General features: G+C 51.4%; 1 long non-coding RNA gene across 1 annotated transcript in view; it reads right to left on the reverse strand.

Moving 5' to 3' along the window:
• The window catches only part of LOC137210469 (uncharacterized), a 90,432-nt gene that overhangs the window by 38,269 nt on the left and 35,627 nt on the right, over nucleotides 1-16,536 (reverse strand). Inside the window, exon 3 of the long non-coding RNA XR_010936558.1 lies at nucleotides 53-94. This is a non-coding gene — a long non-coding RNA (uncharacterized lncRNA). The remainder of the gene's footprint in view (nucleotides 1-52; nucleotides 95-16,536) is intronic.

Raw genomic sequence — 16,536 nt, forward strand, 5'->3', positions numbered from 1 at the left:
AGAAAATTAAAAGGCACACAGATCAGAGAAGAAAAAATAAAAATGTTCCTACTTGCAGATGACATGGTGGTCTACATAGAAAACCCCAAAGAATCTGAAGAAAAGAAACAAATTCCTAGAATTAATAAGTGAGTTCAGCAAGGTCACTGGATATAGAATAAATGTAGAGAAATCAATTATATTTCTACATAATAGCAATAAACACAAGGACCCTTAAATTATAAATACAATACCATTTACAATTGGTCAAAAAAAAAAAGAGAAATATTCAGGTGTTAATGTAGCAAAAAATGTACAGGACTTGTATGAGAGAAATTACAACTGCTGATGAAGAAATCAAACAAAATTTAAATAAACAGAGAAATAACGGTGTTGATGGACTGGAAGAATCAAATGTTAAAAGATACCAATTCTCCCCAAAACTGATATACAGGTTTAATGATTCCTATTATAATCTCACCAAGATAGTTTGTAGATATAAACAAAGTCATTCAGAAATGTATATGAACAGACAAAAGAACCAGAAGAGCTACAGTTTTGGAAAAGAAAAATCAGGTGGGAGGAATCAGTACCCAGTTTCAAGATTTATAACTACAGTCAGCAAGTCTGTGTGGTGTCAGTGAAGGGACAGACACACAGATGAATGGGACAGACTGAAGAACCCAGAAGTAGACCCACACAATTGTGTCCAACTGATTTCTGACCAAGTTGCAAAATGGCATAAACACAGCTTATCCACAGATGGTGTTGGGGCAACTGGGCGTCCACTGGCTAAGAAATGAGCTTAGACTCAAGTCTCATACCTTGTACAAAAACCAACTCAGAATATGTTGTGGACTTAAAGTGTAAAACTATAAAACTTTTAGGAAAAACGTACGAGAACGTATTCGTGATCTAGTATTCGGCAAAGAGTTCTTAAACTTGATATCAAAAGCATGGTCAATTTAAACAGTGTTAAATTGGACTGCATCAAAATTTAAAACTTCTTCTCTGTGAAAGACACTGATAAGAGAATGAAAAATCAAGTTATAGACTGGGAGAAAATATTTGCAAACTGCCTATCTGTCAAAGGGTATATAAAGAAGAGAGAAAGAATATTAAAGTCAAAAAATTTAGCAGTTTAAAAAAAAGAAAGAAAAATTTTAAATCCATCAGAACATGCACAAAAGACACAAAGACATTTCACTGAAGAAGATACAGAAGCGGCAAATAAGCACATGAAAAATGTTCTACATCATTAGAAAGCAGGGAAATGCAAGTTACAGCTATAATGAGGGGGACTCTCCTGGTGGTCCAGTGGGTAAGACTCCACGCTCCCAATGCAGGGGGCCCGGGTTCAATCCCTGGTCGGGGAACACAGGCATGCCGCAATTAAGAGTCCACATGCTGCAACTAAAGATCCCACATGCTGCAATGAAGATCCCACGTACTGCAACTAAGGCCCGGCACAGTCAAATAAATAAATATTTTTTTTTAAAAAAACAACAACGGGCTTCCCTGGTGGCGCAGTGGTTGAGAGTCCGCCTGCCGATGCAGGGGACGCGGGTTCGTGCCCCGGTCCGGGAAGATCCCACATGCCGTGGAGCGGCTGGGCCCGTGAGCCATGGCCGCTGAGCCTGCGCATCCGGAGCCTGTGCTCCGTAACGGGAGAGGGCACAACAGTGAGAGGCCCACGTACCACAAAAATAAATAAAAATAAAAAATAAAAAAATCAACAACTATAATGAGACAGCTTTACACACCTATCAGAATGGCTAAAAAAATTTTTTTTAAATAGCAATAACGCTGAATGCTGGGAAGAGTATCAAGAAACTGGCCCACTGACACGTTGCTGGTGAGACGTAAAACGACAGTCACTCTGGAAAGGAGTTTGACAATAAAAACTGTTAGCCAAGATCTGAGAAATGGAGATCTGATTGAAATAAACAGGTGTTTCTCTGAGGTTTAGCAGGACTGCAGCCTGCAAGACACAGGTTCAAGACTGGGAGAGTGGAATTGACATACAGGCACTACTATACATAAAATAGAGAACTAATAAGAACCTACTGTACAGCACAGGGAACTCTACTCAATACTGACCTATATGGGAATAGAATCTAAAAAAGAGTGGATATACGTGTATGCATAACTGATTCACTTTGCTGTACACCTGAAACTAACACAACATTGTAAATCAACTAAACTCCAATAAAAATTAATTTTAAAAAAGCAGCACTTGAATCGTGTTCCCCTGACTTCAAAATGGGGGAGGCTTATAAAGGAAAAACAGCAAGGTTCCAGTTGGTTCCATGAGCTGTTCATGAAGAGTTACAACTGGAGCTTGTCAGAAGCAAGGCTGCTTGTCAAGCCAGGGTCGGCTGGGGTCTGAAATGGTCGCATAGTCACAAGGCACCTTGAGACCATACGGGTGCAGCTGGCAGGTGCTCTCCTGAATACGGCTGGTGGTGTCCTGGGATCTGGTGCAGTTCAGAGAAAGTTCAAGTTCTCAGTGGGGCAGAGACCTGTCTGAGACCAGATCCCCAATGGCCACCCGACTCAATGTTTGTACGTCTGAACTGATTGCTCCATTGTAATTTCACTTGTCATCAAAACTAAACATGCAACCACCATATGACTTAGTTGCTCTCCTGGGCACTCATTCTAGAGAAATGTACAAGCGTACAGAAATGTACACCTTTATCTATAATAGCCAACATGAAAGTAACCCAGGCGTCATTCACTGGGTGAACAGTCCAGGGAAACGTGGTCCTTTCACATCACGGAATAATCCTCAGTCATAAAAGGGAATGAGCTACTCGGGCACATAGCAACCTGTATGAACCCCTAGAAATAATTCAGAGTGGAGACATGTTACACACCATACGATTCCATTTATATAACATTCTTGATGACAAAATTATGCAAACAGAACAGATGGGTGGTTACCGCCTTTCAGGAGAGTGCATAGGGGAAGGTTGTAGATGCGGCTATAAATGGAGAGACAAGGGGTCTTTATGGCAATGGAGACGTTCTGTATTTTGCATCAATGTCAATATCCTGGGTGCGACATTGCTCTATAGTTTTGCAAGATGTCACCATTGGGGGAAACTGGGTAAAGGGTGCATGTGAACCTACAATTATCTCAAAATAAGAAGTTTAATTTTTAAAAAGTTAATGACAATTCATCGGTGCCCAAAGTCTAATGGGAATACAGGGGAAAAAAAGCATTTTGCCATTTTTACTGCTTCCTTACTCTTTCCTCCAGCTGGAAATTGTTCATCCTTCATAAACATTCCATAAAGCTACTGAACCAACTGTGTGCTTGGGATAAATACCATAGTCTTTCTTCTCAGCAGTGGAGCAGAGATCACACAGAGTCCACTGAAAAAGGCAGTATGGACAGGAGCCAAACCCAGCCTGCGTGACCTTGGAAAAGTCACTTAGCCTCTCTGGTCTTTATTTCTCCACCTACAAAATGGACCCGAACGTGCCACTGCACCAAACACCAAATTCTATAGAATTAACTTATAGAAAGGTTGTAGGCTAACCTTTAACCTATCAGGAGTCCTGTTCCCACCCCCATCTTTACGAGCCCTGAGCCAAAGGAATGAATCCTGTTTCCTTTGCAGAGTCTCCTTTTGCAAAGGCTCCGCACATCTAGGCGCTGGTCTCTGCCCCCAGACCAAGCCCCACGCCCTCTGCGGCCGGAAGGGCTTCAGACAGATGCCGGGCTGGTCCTGCCTTCCCGACGGCTCTGATCCACAGTGACAAACGCGACTGAGTGACGTGGTGAGAAACAAACTCAGAGACAGCAGCCACAGGTACAGGGTATTTCCTATGTGATAAGCTGTTTTAAGAGCTTGGCAGAGTTTAATTTTTAAAAGCAGCCCGATTTCAAATCTGGACACAACAACCCAAGCGGCAGCGAGAAGCCCTGTCCACACACAGGATGCAAACACAGCGACACCAGGACGCGAGGCCATCCCCAGCCAGCCCCGACCTGCAGTGGCCCGAGGTCTCCAGCTCAGGCCACTCTCGGACACAGAAGCCCAGGAAGGACCTCAGCGGTCCTTGCACTAGGTGGTCTGCCGCCACCAGGGGTCACCAGCCCAGTGTCCCCATGGCACCCCAGCTCGTGCCAAGGGCTCCTTCTCTAATCCAAGTATTCCATTTCACTGCTTCCTGGGACCCATGGTACAGAGGCTCGCTCTCAGCCTCCAAGCGGATTACGTCGCCCCTCACGACGGAAGGGTTAACCCTGCTGCTCCTCTGCTGACTGAAATGGCAGGATTTTGCCAACACTCTTTGAAAGACATTCCCTGGTGGCCAAAATCAAGCTCGAGGGATCGGTCAGACCCTTGTCTACCATCTCCAACCACAGCCCCTCGGACTGCAACACCTGATTCTCAGAATCGCATCAGTGAGAAGTTCCAAATTAGCCACGCGGCCCACTGGAGCAAGACCACATCTTATACCCGGGGACCCGCCTGGCCCAGAGGAAGGAAGGCAAAGGGCCTCCCCGGGGCAGGCAGGGCTCTGCGTCCCCATTGAGCCCAGGATGGAGGCTGCCCCAGGGCAGCAGCGCAGGACGTGCAAATAAACAACTAAATAGGTGAGGGCAGGGCACCTGACAGAGCTGGTTCGCTTACAGCTGCGCGGCGCTCATCCCGGGCATTTACGGTCTGGAAGCTGCAAAAGTTTGCATCGGGCTTGCTTTCCGTAGGAGCCAACTCTGACATTTAAATGATCCATTCCATCATATCGTAACATTGTGTCAATCTGGAATGCATTTTAATCAAAAGCCCCCTTGAAATGGTCTCCTTTGTTGTATTTCCTCGTTGGGTCATTTCAGCAACATCTGCTGTGTTTAGACAATAAGAGTAAGAGCCGCAGAATGCTGTTTGTACTCAGCTGCCCGTGGGGGGAGACCCACCCCCAGCCCGGCAGTGTTTATGTAAATCAGTGTGGCTGACACAGCCTTCATAAACAGACGAGGGAAGTATAACAAACACGCGGGCCGCGCAGGAAATGTTTGCCTGAGAGCTGGCTTTGCTCTCGGCAGACCGATAAGCAGCTGCTGACATGGCAGATCTGGGCTCCCTGCACCCAGGCTGTGCCCGCGGCCGCACAGGACGGGACGGGCCTGGCCCACCAAGGGGCCACTGAGGTTCTCCGAGTGGGACGTGGCCCTGCGTGCTGGGCCATGGGGCACCCTCTCCGGCCCCGGGACCCCACCAGCTGCCCCCCATCACGCGGCACCCGGGCTGGAGAGGTTTCCAGGAAGGCCCTTCTGACCCCAGGCCCTCGTGCTCATTCGGGAGACAGGGTGCAGGGGAACCATCACTCACACGTGCAGACACACACAGACTGGGCTCTTCATACGAGCAGCCTGGGGGTCCACCAGGAGGAACCTGGTTCATCGGCTAATGCAGCCGTGGGAGAGCGGGAGCCCTGAGAGAACACACCGCGCAGTGCACTGTTGAGATGTGTCACACACACACTGTGCTTCCTGTGTGAGCTGTGCTCTCCTGTCCCGGACGATATACTAACTACGCTCTGCTACACTGGGCTGCGCTACACAGTGTCCTGCCCTCTCCTACGCTGTCCTGGACTGTATGGGACTCTGCGCCCTGCTACACTGGGCTGCGCTTCACTGTCTACTGTAATGCTGCACGGCTGCAGCACAGCAGTGTGGTGCAGGCCACTGCGGTGCAGTGTACACAGTGCGGCACAGTACAGCACGACGCAGCGCACACCGCCCAGATGGTCCGGGATGACGCAGCACAGCGGAAGCTGGTGCAGTGCAGTGCGGGCAGCGTCCTGCGGGGCAGTACAGCCCAGTGCAGTGCAGCACAGTACAGGAGGCCCTCGCATGCAGTGCGGCACAGAGCCACGGGCCACCGTTCTACGCCGTCCTGTCCTCATGCACGGGGCTGTGCTTGGCTGTCCTGCACGACCCTCCTGCCCTGCGCTGTATGATGACACTGTGCTCTGCTCACCGTAGGTTCTCCCGTTCCCCACTGTGCGTCCTACTCACAGCCCCTCCTGAAGGAAGGTGACAGCCTGGCTCACGTGGGACACAACTTGATGAGACCTCAAAAGTCGATCTACCGAGCAGGTTCTGCGGGAGAGACGCGCCCAGACGCCCCTGGACACGGGTGGGGCTGCGAGGTCGAGGTTTCTGGCGCTCGGCGGGGGCCCAGCTCACCCACAGGAGCAGGAGGCAGATGCTTGGGCTGCTGGAGAGACCCTCAGCCCTCAGCCCCCTCCAGCACTGCCGAGACATGGGTTCAGACCCTCTGGTGCTCAGTCTAGCTGTGTCACCTGGACCCCAGAAGATTCCCTGGCCCAATGACAGCACAGAAAGGATGCAGATCACACTGACTGAGAAAAAGCTCCCAGCACAGGGCACCTCATCAGGCACACAGACCTGTAGTTAGAAATGAACCCAGAAGGCACTTCAAGCCCCTCATTTCACAAAAGAGGGAGCAGACCCGAAGCAGTTTATTCACCCCCGTCACAGGCCACGGAGCGTCAGAGTGAGGACGAGCCCACTGCCCTGGGCACCTCCGTCCACACCACAGGCCGCTGTCTGGGACCAGAACAGACGAGTCACCTGGCGTCACAGACCAGCCTGGAGCTGTGGGACCACTGCCCCGCAGGCCAGACCCAGAGGGGCAGGCGGAGGGCCGTGCCCGGAGGGTCCACCAGCACAGAACTCCCTCCCACTCGGGGGCCGAAATTCACGTCTCCTCAGTAAGAAGATCAAACCTGATCGCTTTGCAGTCAAGATTAGCCGCGGTTCCAGAGGATGGATTACTTACCAGATGACCATCTTGGAAACGTCCAAAAGCTCTATCTCTTCTTGGGTGACGAGTTCCAGACGTCCAGATGTGGGGGCGGCCGGCTACCATGGTGACCAGACCAACACAGAGAGGCCCCTCCGTACCACACTCCGGGGAGACGGCAGAACCCGAAATATCTCTCCTGCCACCAGAGCCAGGCTTCCCACGGGGGCCCTGACGGCTGACCAGGTGGAACCGAGGCCCTAAGAATGTCTCAAATGCCCCTCTCTGCGTTGTCTACCCAAAGCGTCAGCTGGAGGTAGCCCAGAAGCTTCCAGAAGACGGCGGGACTCCTGGAGGATCCACTCACGTTGCCGGCCTGACAGAGGGCACAGGCGGTTGAAGCACAAGCCAGGGGCTGCTACTCACGGGCATCATCATTCTTATGGCAAGTGCGCGATCTTACACGAACCGAGCGTGAGCCTCGGGCCGCACGGAGGCCCTGCTGCGGGTCCCTGACGGCCCGGCCCGGCTTGAGGCCCAGTCAGGCTCCCCAGCTTCAGAAGCCCCAGGAGTCTTCTCATGAAGACACACCCAGAAGGGAGAAAAGACCTTTTTCTACTACAGCTGGACTTATTTCTTGGCCTCCAAGTAAAAATTTCAGAAAATATTTTTAACCTTATTTAAACAGAAGATGAACACTAAAAACACCTTTGTGCCCTGCCAATTCTTGCAAAGAAGAGCTGCTTGGATCACACTGAGCAGTTAGAAAACATTTATCTAAAATAGCCTACTTATCATCACACTACACCCTGTGATATATATCTGATCACAGGCTCCCCAGCGCAAACCGACCAGGCCACTCAGTGGGAGCCGGGGCTTCTCAGCAGTGGGCCTGGAAAGGGCCTCCTTCAGCTGGCTCCTTCCTGACACAGTCAACACGATAACCGCATCTCAAGGGGAGGGGTGCTCCTGGGGCCACGGTGAGTGAGGCGGGAGCTGGGGACACGGCCGAGGCCGCGGCTTCCAGCCCTGCCACTTGGGCTCACGCGCCGGACTCGGAGCCTCGGCGCCGTGGCCAGAAAATAGGGCCGAGGACAATGCGTGTTCACGTGGCTGGGAGGGCGGGCCGGGGCAAGGTGCACAGGGGCACAGGGGCACCATGAGACCCACCTGGCCCGTGTGCGGCACGCACACCCACCCCCGGGGGCCCCCCGCATCCCCGGGGCTGCCACATAAAAGCGGAAATCCACAAGCGGGGGCTCGTCCTCGTTGGCCGGCACCCACCCGCCCCTCGTGCTTCCAATTGCCTGGCCCCCAGCCGGCAGTGACCTCTCGGGACCTGTTTTCTGATCTGTGACCCGAAAGGCTGAGCCACAGGAGAGATCGGCCCTTCAAGTGCTGGCAGCTGTGAGCACCCAGCCCCTCAGCTCGGGGGCCAAGGCCACTCCCGCGGTGTCCCCGCTGCCCTCGGCCCAAGCGCCAGCAGGAGCCCCAGACACCGCCCCCTCCATCCTTCCTTCTCCTGAGCAAACGCTTCACCAGAGCAGAGGGCACCCGGCGAGGCTCGGTAAGAGGGTTCCGGGGGCTCATCTCCTCGAGCAGCGCACGTGGGCCGCTCCCCACCGTGTGCAACCCCGTGCCGGACCCCAAGGGGCCCGAGGGGCACCGGGCGGCGTGCACGGATGGCACTGGCCGAACATCGCGTGCCACTGGGCTCCAGGTTCTGTGGGATTAGAATCTTAGGCAGGTGGGGACCCTTCCTTAAGAAAAAGAATACACAGTTACAAATATGAAATGACGCTGAAACTTTACCAGAATGAAGAAAGAAACCACAACCAATTAAGTGAGCTCTGGGGACTCAGATCCTTTCTTGTGAAAGCCCTTACCAGAAATGCTTACGAACGAAGGTTTGCAGGCAGCAACCCGGCTTCCTCTCCACCCAGGACCATCCCGAGGTCCCAGGGCCCTGGCGAGGGGGTCCCTGAGCCACAGACCCTCCCTGCTGCCGGGGGCGGGGAGGACGCTCCTCGCAGCCGGCCCACCGGCTTCCCCACGCCTGCTCTGGCCTCTATGAACCGAGCCCCTGCGCTGTGTTTGCAGTGGCTTTTCAACCCACAGGAAAAGCAGGGATGCGGCACGTGTCGATGTCAGGGGCCCAAGCTCCACGCGTGGCATTGACGTCAGCCTGAAACAAACACTGAACGGAAGCAGACGTGTGAACGCGGGTTCTCAGGGCCCAACGCGCCCCCATGCCCGTCGGCTGAGCCCCGGTCCCGACAGCGCTGCCTGGGGCACCCCCAACCCCCGGCTGGATTCAGGCTCGGGGGGACTCCAAACCGTAAACTGTTGCGGAAATGTATACACACCTCCTCGTCCCAACAGCTCTTTTCTAAGGGATGTTCCTGTGTGATCCAGCTTTAAGTTTTCAACTCTGTCATATTTTCTAAACTCCAGTCTCTTCCATTTACTTTAGGACTGTGGCCCTCGCCCTCCCCGGAGGGAAAGCTAAACAGTGTGGTCAGGACTCGGTGTTCCCAGGCGTCCGTGAAAACCTCTGTCCTCACTGCCACTGCCCACCCCCCTCGTGGTCCACCCCTGTTCACTGCCCGGTGGACGGGCGGGCAGGTGCGTCCACGCCCAGGTGAGTTAGGACCCGGTGTGCGGGAACCGGTCCAAGCAGCAGGCAGCTCGGCTCCCAGCCACCAGAAACTCATGGTGCAGAGCTGGTCTGTGGGCACCGACGGAGGTCCATGCCATGTTGGTGTACGAAAAACTAGGAAACAAGACCTAGTACGGTATAACCTTATGTATGTAAGTATCTATCTGCCTGCATTTGCATATTTTATATACACACAGGAAGGTTCTAGTGTTCAGTCACCAAATTGAGTGGTTACTTCTAAACAGTGGGATCTTGTCTAACTTTGATCTCCTTACCTGACCTTCTCTCGAGACAGATACAAAAAATACGCTCAACATGCAAAATATAAGCTTTACAATGAACAATGAATATTTTTTCAAAAGGAGCAGCGCATGTGAGGACGAAGGGGCGGGGGGCTCAGAGGGAAGCCGGGGGGACGAGCACCCAGGCCTCAGGGCCGCACGCGCAGAGGGCAGCCTCTTCCCGAGTTACAACATGCCCTCGTTTTTGCCGTCTTCTCTCTCAAAACTGCTCCAAATTCCCAGCCCTAAAGGGTTAAACGGAGACGCAGGACAAGAGGGGCGAATTAAAGCAGGAGGCACTCGGGATGGAAGTGGGGCCTGAATTTAGAGTCCAAAGGCCTGGGCTTAGATCTGGTCCGGCTGCTGAGTGGCCAGCAACGACATAGTCGATGACAATTCCCAAACCTCTGCTCGTCCAAACGCGTTTTCACCTGGGAACCTGTAAGGCCATGCATTTAATGAAATCACCTCCACCTCTAGGTTGTGCCAGACGGAAAACTGAGTAACTTTATGGCTGCGTTTTTTAGAACCTCAGGAATAGTCACCAGCCCCCGAAGCCGTGCCCACCTCCCCTTCTCTGGACCAGGGGCGATGCTCACCCAGTCTCTGCCAAAACGGCCCTGCCTACTCATCCGAGAGCCCTGCCCCTCTGTCCCGTGGAGCCCCCAGCCTGGCCCACTGAGGTCGGCAAAGATTTTCAGTCGCCAGCACTTACTAGAGGGTCCTCACAGAAGAGTATTACATGTAATGTATAACTGATATACTCACGTCATTGTGTAATTGACATGTGAAAGGACAGGCAGCCACTTCCTGGGTCAGCGCCTGCATTTAAAGGATGTGTCAGGAACCCTGCTGGAATTCAGCACCGTCCTTTTGTCCTTCCATCCTAACAGAAGAGCGCTTTGCAGCCGGGACGGCTGGGACCTGTCAGGGTGATTAGATGGAATTCCACTCAGTGGCCCTTCTAATAAAGCCATCATTTTCCTAAGAAAAGGGGCCCAGCGGGCAAACACCTCCTGCCCTCCTCCCTTGCCTGGAGCACAGAAGGGATGTCTGGATATGCAGCCGGCATCCTTGGAACCAGGACAAAAACCGCACGCTGGGCGGGGTTGGGGACGGGCGAGCAGAGGACTCGGCGCCCACGCCAGCCCCAGACTGCCTCTCTCTGGACGTCTTGAGAAAAGGGAAAAACAGACGCTGTCCCATGGTGACTGACTGAACTTCTGGTACTTCTGTCAAGTGCAACTCCAGCTGATTAAGAAAACCTGCCTGTTCTGAGGCCTCATCAGCCAGACCCTGAACCTGGATCGGTTCCAGTTCCACTACACGTGTCAGGCGCTCAGCTACAGTCACAGCCACACCCATCGCTGGCCTCGGAGCCTGAAACTGGGACAGGACCAGCCATCACCTCCCGGGCACGTGTCCTGCTGCTGCGGAGGGTCTTCATCCATCCCCAGGCCTCCGACGAGCCCGCAGACGGCGAAGCTCGCTCTGACGTCGTCCCTGAAAGACCCAGGCTGGGTCCACTGTGAGAAGCAGCCGCCATCTGCGCGTCCTCAGCACGCTGCCCCCTCGCCGGAACGGCCGCGTGCTCAGGCGCATGGGAGCAGCGAGACGCGTACGGGTGCTGGAGGCCGGCCACACCGAGGGCGGCTCCGCAGCCGCGGGCCCGGCCGCACGTGTGTGCACGTGCACGTGGGGCTCTGCACGCACATGCGCACTGTGTATACACGCATGCGCGCCTTTGTCAGCTAGGACTGACAGCCCTGCCCCCAAGCGCCTATCCACCCCAGCAACGGTGGCTGAAAGGCAAACGGTAAATCCCAGAAAGTCGGGAATGAGGAGTTGCTCAGAAGGAGACAAGTTCAAATGTGTGGCCTGAGGCTCCAGAGTCCGGCCGTGTAATCGGTCATTCCCTGCGGCCATTCCTACGCAGGTGTAGCCCAGCATGGAGCCCACTGCCCACAACCGAGGTGGGGTGACCAGGAAGGAGGAGGGCAGAGGGCCCTTTCCGGCCTGCTCTGTGCGGCTGGAATATGGGCGTGGGGCGGCTGTACAGCTGACGGCGACTGTCCTGTCCCCGCCGACGCTGGTCTCACCACCGCCCCGAAGCAGGTGGAGACAGACCCAGAGCCCCCGGGACAGGAGGCCCGGGCACGGGGGTGCTTCTCACTGGGGTGGGGCAGGGAGCGCCCACAAGGCTTCCAGCTGCTGCCCTGCCTCAGTGGCACAGTCCATCTGTGGGTCTGTCCATGGGTCCATCCACGGGGACGTGAGGCAGGACCCGGAGGTGGCCCCCTGGGGAGGCTCGGCGGGCACGGCTCTGTGGTTACCGTAAAACACCTCATAGGTAAAACCCTGCATTTTATGCTGATAGCAATTCATCTTCACTCACCTATAAAGGCTCCACCCTTTTACTCTTACCCTTTTATATTTTTTGATGTCACAACTTACATCTTTTTATGCTGTGAATTAACAAATTACAGTAGCCGTATTTTTCATGCTGTTTCTTTAATCTTTATACAATAGTTGAGAGGTTAATGCACCATTCTAACACAGAATTACAGTTTTCTAATTCTGAAGGCGTATTTTTCACCTATACTGCAGTGTCGTGTGCTTTCATGTGTTTTTATGTCACTGTTCAGTGTCTTTTCATTTTAGCTTGAAAAACTCCTCTCAGCCTTTCTTGCAGGGCAGGTCTAGTGGTGGTGAGCTCCCTCAGCTTTTGTTCTTCTGGGAAAACCTTTATTTCTCCCCATATCTGAAAAATAACATTGCCTGATAAAGTATTCTTGGTTAGCAACTTTTATCTTTCAACTCTGAGTAAGTCATTCCACTCTCTCCTGGCCTGTGGGGTTTCTGCTGAGAAATCTGCTCCTGGCCTAACAGGGGCTCGTGTGTAGGTTACTTTCTTTTTCTCACTGGCTGCCTTCAAGATTCTTTCTTTATCACTGACTTTTTGAGTTTCATGAGAATGTGTCTAACGAGAAGGTCTTTTTGTATTGAGATAGTAAGGTGTTCTACCAGCTTAATGGACTCGCACTGAGCCGTCTAATTCCTCGCCAGGCTTGGGAAGCGCTCAGCTATCCCTTCCATCTCATTCACTGAATTCTTCAGCTCCAGAATTTCTGTTTGGTTCTTTTTTATAATTCCAATGTCTTTGGTCAAGATACCCTCTGTTAATTTTATTCCTGAGTTCACTGAATTGCCTCCCTGGGTTTTCTTGTTGCTCATGGAATTTCTTAATAACAGCTATTTTGAATTCTTTATCAGGTAGATTGCAATACTCTACCCCTTGAGTTCAGTTGCTGAAGAATTATCATTTTCCTTTTCTTTTCTTTCTTTATTTTTGGCTGAGTTGGGTCTTTGTTGATGCTCACGGGCTTTCTCTAGTTGCGGCGAGCAGGGGCTACTCTTCGTTGCTGTGCGCAGGCTTCTCATTGCAGTGGCTTCTCTTTGTTGTGGAGCACGGGATCTAGGTGCACAGGCTCAGTAGTTGTGGTTCGTGGGCTCTAGGTGTGCAGGCTTCCATAGTTGTGGCACACAGGCTCAGTAGTTGTGGCGCACAGGCTTAGTTGCTCCACGGCATGTGGGATCTTCCCGGACCAGGGCTCGAACCCGTGTCTCCTGCGTTGGCAGGCGGAATCTTAGCCACTGTGCCACCAGGGAAGTCCCATCATTTTCTTTTCCTAATACCATATTATCTTGGTTTTTCATAGTGCTTGACTATACGTGCCTCTGCTTTCGCATTTGAAGTAGCAGACACCTTTCTTAGTTAAGAATCTATATTTACTGTTGCTCTCAATTCGACAGGCTGGCAATTAGAACCCTTTCTTTTGTGTCCCAGAAGGTGGCGCTATAGCTCAGGCTTGCAGCTTCTCCTGGAGGAGCTCCGCGGATCCACTGAGGGTGGTGCACAGGAGCTGGCATGGAGTGGGGATAGGAGTGGACTTGGCACTGGGCTTTGGGGGTCCCCACGGGCCCAGTAGGGGACCCTCGAGTAGGGCCCTGCTAGAGGTCCAGTGGGTGGACCTCCTGCCAGAATCCCGGAGCAGAGAGCAGGAGACACGCCCCTTCAGTGCCGTTTGATACTGTCTCTCTCGCCTCTCTTTCCTCTCTCCGTCCCCAGTCAGACGTCCCTCCTCAGAAACCCAGGTGCTGCAGGAGAGAAACGGGTCCCTCCAGCTGCAACCGCACAGCTGGGTCAGCCAGACGGTCACTCACGCTTTCCACCTTCTCGGCCAGAGAGGTCACCTCTGACACCTTGCAGCGTCACCCTGGGGAGGGAAGCTGACGGGGTGAGTTCCTCCACCCCCTCTCCCTCAAAGCCCATCTCTACCCTGCCCTGAAGGGGGGCCCGACTTCCCAGCGGCAGGCTGGACCCCCAGGGATCCTCTGTCAGCCACAGATGGCTGCCCAGGTCTACACTCCGAGGCTGCCCTTCCCCATCGTGACATGCGGCAGTGGGGCAGGCGCACCCACTCCCTTGGATCCACGGCCCCACTGAGGCCTGTCTGCTGACTTTCATTCGCACAGGTGGGTAGAAGCTTCCAGGTGTCCTGGGGTAATGTGCCGGTTAGGCTCAGTCATGGGGGGCCAGTTAACTGTAAATCAAAGGGGAGAGAAGGAAGGAATGACTCACGCTGCCATGACACTGACCCCACCCCTCCTTTCACATCGAACCTATGTGTGGCCTTAGAGCAAAGTGAGCCTCAGGAAGGGAGCATGTATGTAGTTGGATCACGTTTTTGTTTTTTCAATTCATCCTGCCGATCTCTGCCTTCTGTTTGGAAAGTTTAGTCCATTTAAATTTTAAGTCGTTGCTTATAAGGAAAGACTTACTTCTGCCATTTTGCCGTTTGTGCCTATAAACCGCGTATCACTTTTTGTCCCCCATTTCCTCCATTACTGCCTTTTGTGTTTAGTTGATTCTGTGTAGTGACATTTTGATTCTTTTCTCGATTCCTTTTGTGTATATTTTATGCTGTTTTCTTTGTGGTTATCATGGGGATTACATTTAGCACCCTAAAGGGACGACAATCAAATCTGAAATTTTGGTATCAACTTCAATCACTACAAAAACTCTACCCCCCCCAGTTCCAGATTATTGAGGCCACAAACTACATCTTTATACATCATGTGACGACTTACATAGATTTTTATTCTTATGCATTTATCTTTTAAACCCTGTAGAAAATAGTGGAGTTATAAACCAAAATTACAGTAATACTGGTGTTCACATTTGCCATGTATTTACCTGTACCAGAGATCTTTATATCTTCCTGTGACTACAATTTACTGTCAAACATCCTTGCATTTCAACCTGAGATCCCATCAGCATTGCTGGTGGGGCAGGTCTAGTTGTAATGAACCTCCTCAGCTTCTGTTTGTGTGGGAATGTGTTAGTTTCTTCCCCATTCGGAAGGACAGTTTTACCAAACAGAGCATTCTTAGTTGACAGTTCTCTTTCAGCACTTTATCATCCCACTGCCTTCTGACTCCAAAGTTCTTCTGAGAAATAGGCTGATCATCTTATGGAGGATACCTTGTACGTAATGAGTCGCTTTCTTCTTGCTGCTTTCAAGATACTCTTTGCCGTGTCTTTTGACAGTTTGATTACAGTGTATCCCCAGTGAGTCACTCTGAGTTTATCTAACTCAGAGTTATTGAGCTCTCTTATTTGTAGATTCACATCTTTCATTAAACTTGGGGAGTTTGGCCATTATTTCTTCAAGTAGTCTCTCTCTCTCACTCTCTCATTTGGGGACCCCCATAATGCAAACATTGGTCTGCTTATAGTATCACATAGATCCCTTAGATTCTGTTCACTTTTTAAAATTCTCTTTTCTGCCTGTTCCTCAGACTCCATAATTTCAATTGTCCTATTGCAAGTTCACTGATTCTTCTGCCTGCTCAAATCTATTATTGAACTCCTGCAGTAAACTTTTCATTTCATTTATTGTACTTTTTACCTCCAGTACTTCTGTTTGGTCTTTTTTATAATTTCTACTTCCTTGTGGATATTCTCATTTTGTTCACACACCATTTTCCTCATTTCTTTCAGTTCTTTTTCCATGTTTTCCTCTAGGTCTTTGACTACATTTAGGAGAGTTTTTTAAAGTCTTTGTCTAGTAAGTCCAATGTTTGAGCTTCCTCAGAGACAGTTTCTGTCAATGTTTTCCCTCTGAACATGCCATGTTTTCCTGTTTCTTTGTATGCCTTGTGATTTTTTCTTAAAAACTGGGCCCTTTAATATTACAGTGTAGTATCTCTGGAAATAAGATTGCGCTCGTTCTCCAGGAATTTTTTGTGTGTTGACCCTGCAGTAGACCATTAGTTCTGAAACTTTCCCAAACTATTTTTGCAAAGACTAGTCTTCGTCCCATGTGATCACCTGAGTCTGTCCTTTACACTGTGTTCAGCTAACGTGAGAGTCTTCCTTGAATGTCACAAGTCTTTATCAGTTGGCTCTGTCTGGGGAGCTCCTTCAACACTCAGTCAGGCTTGCTTTAGCCTAGGAGTCAGCCCAAGGTGAAAGCTTAATGTCTTCTCGTGTCTTTTCTGAACACACATCTCGCCAAGGTATGCGTTTGGATTTCTAATGCTCCTGCATACGCAGCTGCTTTTGAATGCCCTGATTTCCAGAGTCTCACTCCACCTTCTCCCCCAGGCCCTAGACTGTCTACTGTATGTCTTGCCCTAGGCATCTGTGAACCTGTGTGGCTGTTGGGGGCACTGCCCACAGTTCTTCCTTCTAAGTTCTGAGTTAGGCAAAACAGATGGGCACCTTGTCTTTTAGGTATCCCACACACAGTTTAGAATAGACAAA

This window comes from Pseudorca crassidens, chromosome 17, assembly GCF_039906515.1.
Source record: "Pseudorca crassidens isolate mPseCra1 chromosome 17, mPseCra1.hap1, whole genome shotgun sequence".
NCBI lineage: Eukaryota > Metazoa > Chordata > Mammalia > Artiodactyla > Delphinidae > Pseudorca > Pseudorca crassidens.